Raw genomic sequence first — 7,643 nt, forward strand, 5'->3', positions numbered from 1 at the left:
CATTTTACGCTTTATATGTACGCTATTTTTCCCCCTCAGAAAATCTAAATGTCCTCCTTTTTGGCCATTTGTCCACATTTGCTGTGACTTGTTGGTATGCTTCTCTCTGGTCATGATTATGTTGAAAAGGTTTGAATTGCTGAGCTGTAACTCCCACACTGAAAAAAACATTCTGAAAATGTGTACAAATTTCTTAAAAGTGTATTCACCCTTAATTTGAGCAGGAAAATAAGATTAATTTACAAAGGAGTGGGCATTTTTGCCCTTAAAATAAGATAATTAAATTATATGCACTTGAAATAAGAGACTGCAATAGTTTATTTTCTTATTTTAAATGTAAATTGTCTTATTCCATTGGCAAAGTTTCTCACCAGCTCAATTAAAAAAAAATTATTTAAAAAAGTTAATTTATTTTAAGAAAAAAAAATTACCTTCTTAGATTAACATTTTTGCAGTGCAATGAGGAGATCTTTAAGTATGAGGAAACTTTTTTCCTGATTTCTGTGACATTTTGTGAATAAGGAGGACGTGCATGTGAGCTGAAATGCTGATTATTCTAATCTTTTAACTTCTAAGTTGTTAGGCTTCCCCTAGTGCTGTTTGTTTGTTTGTTTTTTTTTGTTCAGCCCATTTCAAGATATGTTTAAGTAAATCACACTGGATTTGATTTGGGACATGATCAGCCAAAAATGAGGGCAAATCGCTGGCGAATTCGGATTAGGTCATATCTGTCATATCTGTTTCATCGACTTAGAACAACCACTTCCTTAGTTAGCTCTCCTGTTTAATGGGAGCTCAGTTTACTATAAAGCAGTGCCCTGGGTCATATGACTCATTCAGCCATGGAACAAACCCTCTAAAGTTTAAAGGTAAGTATTGAGAGAGAAGCCAGTATGAAGCATAGATATGCGCCAAATAGTGTATACTTGCCTGAAAAATAATATATCTCAAATTAACCTAATTCTTGGATCAAAAGATCTTGCTGTGATCTTGGGATTTCCAATCATAATCTTTGGTGAAATCTTGATGTTATGGGTCTGCTAGTCTGTCAACAGACCCTCACAGCAGGGCATATACGTTTTCAAGAAATAATTGGATTGGAACATGCAGAGTCTGTCATGCAGCAGGACAGAAGCCAGGGAAGGTCAGGGAAAAAGATCAGAACAGGAAGGCTCAGAGGATTAGGAATCTGAAGCCCGGTCAGGTACACCGATCAGAATAGAAACAGGCAGGTCCAGGAGTCCATAGATAGTTCAGGCAAACCTTCAGGCTCAGTGGTTGAGAGGCAGAACAGGTCAGGATATCAGGAAAACTTCGAAACGCTAAAACTGCTCTCTCCACTGAGCTAAGACATGAACAGGGCATGCTCAGTGGATAAAAGGCAGATAATGATCAGGAAATCAGAAACTCTATGGAACGCTAAAAAATCGCTTTCTCCACTGGCCCCCGAGAATGACCACTAGAACAGGAGCATCAACAACAGCATCAATAATCTGGCCCCGATAGCTGAGACTGAGCCGTATAGAAGCAGGAGCAGGTGGATTAGATGAGTGGAACTTTGAAACCATGCAGTTTAAGGCAGGTGAATGAAATAAACAATTAGGCTGGCCAGAGTTCAACAGTTTAACAGTCTGATGGGAGAAAAAACTGTTGCAGAACCTACAGTGAATGCTGGAAAGCCTCCACAGCTGAGCTGTTGATGAGCAGTGGGATGTGGTTAGGCCGATTCTTCCTGAATTGAATGATTGATTGATTGACTTTATTGATCTCACAGTGGCCCTGTGATGGACTGGCGACCTGTCCAGGGTGTACCCCTTCTCTCGCCCGGAGACAGCTGGAGATAGGCACCAGCACCCCTCGCAACCCCGCTTGGGATAAAGCGTGTCAGAAAATGGGTGGATGGATGCATCTCACGGTGGAGAAATTTACTCGTTAAATGAGCTCAAATAGTCAAAGAAGAAGAATGTGCCACAGGAAGAAAAAGGTGCATGGGATATATACAGTATATACAGTATGTCCACATATGACAGCTTTTTGGTTTTTTTTTTATAGTAGGATCAATATGCAGGGTTATTTCACAGTATGTTTACAGAGGTATTTATATAGATGGATATTTATATATATAGTTATTGCACTAGGTGTTAAATATAGACAAACAGGTTGTTGCACAGGGTATCAAATAGTAATTTCACATTATACATTGGACAAGTTATTGCCATTGTAGTCTTGCATTGTAGAGTCTGGTTGCAGCAGGGACGAATGACCTGCTGTAGCACTCCTTTGTACATAAAGGGTGTAAAAGTCTTTCACTAAAGGAGCTGCTCAGCTCCTCTACAGGCTGTTGCAGAAGGTGGAGGATGTTGACCATGTTGGATGTAAGCTTGGACAGCACCCTCTTCTTAGCCACTTCTTCCACTGAGTCCAGTGTGCAGCCGATGACAGAAACCGCACCAGTTTCTGGTCACCAGTTTGTTCCGTCTCTTTCTGTCTGGCTCTACACTGCCAGGGGCCCAGCAGACAACAGCATAGAGGAGGGCTGATGCCACCACAGAGTCATAGAAGGTTTTAGGCAGGGCCCTGCTCACTCCAAAGGATCTCTGTCTCCTCAGGAGGTGAAGGCGGCTCTGGCCCTTCTTATACAGGGCGTCCGTGTTATGAGTCCAGTCCAGTTTGTTATTGACATGAACACCCAGGTATTTGAAACTCTCCACAGTTTCTATGTCCTGCCCCTGGATGTCACAGGAGAGTGAGGTGGGGGTCTTCTCCTGAAGTCGATCTCCATCTCTTTGGTCTTACTGGTGTTAAGACACAGGTGGTTCTTCTCACACCATTCCACAAAGTTCATGATGACAGATCTCAGGTGATGGCCGGATCACCTGAGAACTTCTGGATGAAGTGAACGATGATCTCCTTCATCTTCTCCAAATTCAGGATCAGGCTGTTTTCTCTGCTCCACCCCCTCATGGCTGACATGCTTTGATAGAAAACTTCTTTCTGACAGTAAAATGTTAACTGTTGAAACATTTCAGCCATGTTGTATGGTATATTATGAATTGAATTGGAATAGTTGTCATTAAGTTTATACTGTTCAGGTTTCAAACTTTGTTTTATAGTGTAACTCAGGTCAAACCAAAGACAGAAAATGCCCATATAGTCAGATTTTAAATCAATTAAAAAGACTAAGATGTCAAAGTCTAATGAAGGACTTTGACATCTCTCTTAGGATGTCCCTGCTCCTCTATCTGTGAACAATTTGCATTCTTCTCCTCCTCCTCTGAAGTGAAATGATTGTAGATATTTTTTCCTCTTGTGGAGTTTTTCGGAGGCCAGCAGGGAACATATTGGCTGAGCTCACCAAGGTGTGCTAATGCCTGGTGGGCAAGTACTTTAAATGCTAATTCTTCCCGCCTATCCGTCCTGCACTCAAAAAAACACCCTCCGTCCCACTAACTACCCTCAGGCAATCTCTTCCTCCACATATTGTCCGGTCCGGCTGATTCCCGCCGAGTGACCGCCGCAAACAAACAAGCGCTGGCTGTCAAACCGCTAATCCTACCGCAACCCACCAGAATGCACTGTTTGTCTCATGATGAGCAGTCACGCGTGTTTTGACATGTTTTTGGGGGGTGTAGAAGGAGAAGAAAACAGTGTTTTGGCAGAAAGGAAGAAAAAAAGCCTAGTGGCTCAGCATGGAGCTAATGGCCGTCCGGCTGACAGGTCCATCACAGATTTAAAGGCCCGCCTCAACTGCTTTGCATCTTTCTGACAGCTTCAGCGCCTCTGCCAAAAAAAAGGCAGATTATGCAAAAGCTCGGTTCACTGCCCACCATCACCAGCATCACCACCATTTCGGCATCAGCTCTCCAAGTCTCCTCCATCAGGAGAAACTGTCCTGGTGTTTTGGTGATTGCAGCCTGCCCAGCAGGGGGCCGACAGGTAATTCTGTCCATGCGTGATGAAACGCAAATAATCGTCCATTTTCTGCTGCTGAGTCCATGTCGTCCCCAAGGTAATAATTAACCTCTTAATTCTGTTGGGTTGAAGGGAACACCTCCAAGTGCCCTAGGATGACTTTAACACATGTTTGTCTCTGAACAGCTATAAGGACCTCATGTTGTCTCTAAACTTTGAAACTCGATCAAAACCAGCAGAGGACTTTTAAAATTGGCCCTTTTCTACAGCCCAGTCCTCATAATTTGGATTTATGTCCCCACAGCATTACAGGCCCGCTAAGATGAGCTCCTTTACACACACACAGGCTGCGGGTCAATTAAAGGTTGATGGGCAAATCAGCAGACAGTCCATTAAATCTTCTGTGTGTGCGATTTGGAGGTCGGACCCCCACAGAGGCGCCTCCGTCTCCTTCAGCAAGGACAAACCCACAGCCGGAGTTCATGGACTGCAGGGTTCTGCCGGGCTCTCAGGTTCTGGTTGGAACCGACTCAATGAGCCTGCTAAACGAAACAAAGAACCAAGGAGACGAGAAGAGGGTTAAAATATCCAGGAAAATGCCAAAATAGATTCAAAACCAACAGAAAATGGGCAGAAAGAGTCAGAGAAGAACTTCAGTGGGGTCTAAAAAAACCTCCTAATACATCTAGAAAATGAAACAAGAGAAAAATAACTAAAACAAAAATGCATAAAGAGACCAAAACTGAGGGAAAAAACTTAGAGAATCTAGGACCTATTAGGTAGAAGAAACAAACACACCCACACCTGTGCATACAGGTTGGAGGGTGTGCTGTATGCATTTGTTCTTGTTTACCTATTTTGGCCCTTTTCTGGTCTGAGGACCAACAGGCCTTAGTGAGTCCCTACTGGTCCTAATGTTGCCGACCCCAATTTTTAATATTAAGGGTTCGGTATGATTTACATTTATGGTAAGCTTAGGGTTAATATCAGGGTTAGATATAAATGCAGTAACCAGAATAAATAACAGTTATTGGAAAGTCCAAATACAGGCAGAAATACAAACGTGTGTTTCCATGTTTTTCCTCCCACTGTGAACTCTAATTAGCCGCAATAATTAGCCTCATTAACACAAGCATGAACGTAATCGATCTAATGAAACAATCACTTAAACTCACTGACTAATTGTTTCCTGTAATCAGATTACCCTCCTGACAGACAGGCTTCCACCACAGGGAGGCGCTGTCAGTGCTGCCTGTGGAGTGATTTAGGGGACAATATTTCATTGCAGTTCATTTAAACATCTGATGACAAAAGCAAAGGGAGCAAAGCTCCTTCTGCAGATATGAGAAAAGAAATCTAATAATGAATAAATGGAGTTAGGAATAATCAAATTTAAAACTCAAACAACTCCATGACAAAAAATATTGTAAGAAGATAAAAATATGGAGAAGGTTTTAACAAAGATTACATGGTTAAAAATGTATTCCTTAAACCAGTAGCCTATAATTATATACAAAAAAAAATGTATTTTTTTGTTTTGTTTTTTTTGTAGAAGCTGAAAATTTTAAGTTATCGAGCTGTATCAAATGTTGCATAATCACCTTTTATCACTTAGTTTATTTTATTGTTAATTAAACCCAAATATGATGTAATCTTTATGGCGTCATTTCAAATCCTATATTTCATTTTTATTTGTTGAATGAAATTATTTGGTTTACCGTATTATTTCACATTATTACATCATGCTATGTTGTTTTATTAGGTTGGTACAGTATAATACTGTTTCAAAAATGTGTTTTTTGTTGATTTTACATTGTTAGGAATATATATTATTATTTCATACCTCATAAAAGGTTATTAACATGTCTCCTCATTTTGTATTCTTTAACATCAGTGTTGTCTTTTTAATAGCCTTTTAATACAATGTTTAGTTCTGATCATTTCCTACCGGCTGATAAAATGTTGTTGTGCATCAGATCTTATATTGTAGCAAGTTTTAATAAGGTGTTATGTGTTTATCTTTGTCTTTTCTTGTATTGTTTGGTATAATAATACTTTAAATTTATATAAAGTATATATATATATATATATATATATATATATATATATATATATATATATATATATATATATATATATATATATATATATTTTTTATATATATATATATATTTATATTAAATCTAATTGTGTAGTTTTGTTTCTGTGTCAGAGCTAAATTTATATTACTTATGGTTTTGTATTGTATCCCCTGATGTCATATTTTGTTTTTGTTTTTAAATAAAGTAATATAATATACACTTTTTATACACTTTTATTCTCTCCTTTGTCCTTTTTAATGTGATATCATCCTGTGAGGATGTTATAATGATAATATCTAGTATCTGATGTTTTGTTGATGCCAAGTGAAGATATTGTATTAAAGAATTCAATCTTTCTTCTAAAAGATAGGAGAAATTCCAGATTATCCCTTAAAATCCTGCTTGTTTTTTTGTTCTCATATTTTGTAATTTTGTTGCTGTTATATTTAGCAATTTAGGTTTATCTGCTGGTTCTTTCTCTGAGTTTTGTTTTGACAGTTGAACATAGTTGGAAAGAAGCTTGTTAAATGTTGTGCCATTTACCACTAGGGGGCAGGTCACCTTCCAAAATGTCTGCTTAGCTGTGGAGTATTTGACAGTTGAAAACAAGTGTCTGTGATTGGTCTCCACTCCATTGGTTTAGTGTTTTTTTTTTTTTTTCTAAATCAATGCTTTATGGATTAAAAACTTTCTTTTCTCAGATCAATATCAGTCTGATTTGAGCAAAAAAGAAATTTAAGATTAATTTGGATTTAATGCATCTCAGCCTAAGTACTAAATGTAAAACAATGTTAGAGATTTCCACTGATCAGATATCCTCATTATGATGCGATGGGGTTTAAAAAACCACGGAGGAGTCCCCTGATCCACCAGCTTCCTCTTTGCCCTTATAAGACGATGACGCACTGTTTCTATTGGCTATTCTTCCCTCTCTCTCATTCTTGGTGTCGATGGTCAGAGGCCATCCCAGAATTTCTGCTTTTATTCAAGGAAGCCTCTGAAAGTTTAATAGAGCAGCTCCCATTAATCCGTTGGTTCTATTTTAAAAGCAAGAATTAAAGATTCATCTGTATGCCTCTTTCTCCCTCTATCCTTTGCTTTTCCCTCCAAAGCTGATACTCTGAAATATTTATGAGTGCTGAATCACTGGATGAGAGGAGGAAAACTCCTCACTGCTTCAGAGGGCAAAGTAGCAGCTTCAGCTGCCGTCCGTGGCCCAGAAACAACAACAAGGCCCTGCAGCCTCAATTGACGGCCGATGGCTGAGAGGTGAAGAGGAGGCAACAGGGATGGGCAAAGATACAAAAGGTGTTTATTCAGATTTCTCTGGTGAAGTTTTTAACACAGGCTGCGTGGTGATACAGTTGGTCACACTGTTGGCTTGCAGTAAGAAGAACTTGGATTCAAGTCTTATCAGGGAGTTTTTCTGCATTGGATTTGCATGTTATCTCCCTGCGTCTATATGAGTTCTTTCTGGGTACTCTAGCTTCCTCCCAAGATTCATGCTCAGGCATGGTGCATTTTCTCAGTGTTTCATTGTGTTGCCCTGGACTGTTAACCTGGTATGGATAAATGAGGTACAGATGGATACTTTCTGCTATCAGGGTGTGTTGGTTCCATAAAGGTGAGGAGCACTGAATATCTTCCCTT

This window comes from Cyprinodon variegatus, unplaced genomic scaffold, assembly GCF_000732505.1.
Source record: "Cyprinodon variegatus isolate N-32 unplaced genomic scaffold, C_variegatus-1.0 Scaffold501, whole genome shotgun sequence".
NCBI classification, from domain to species: Eukaryota; Metazoa; Chordata; class Actinopteri; order Cyprinodontiformes; family Cyprinodontidae; genus Cyprinodon; species Cyprinodon variegatus.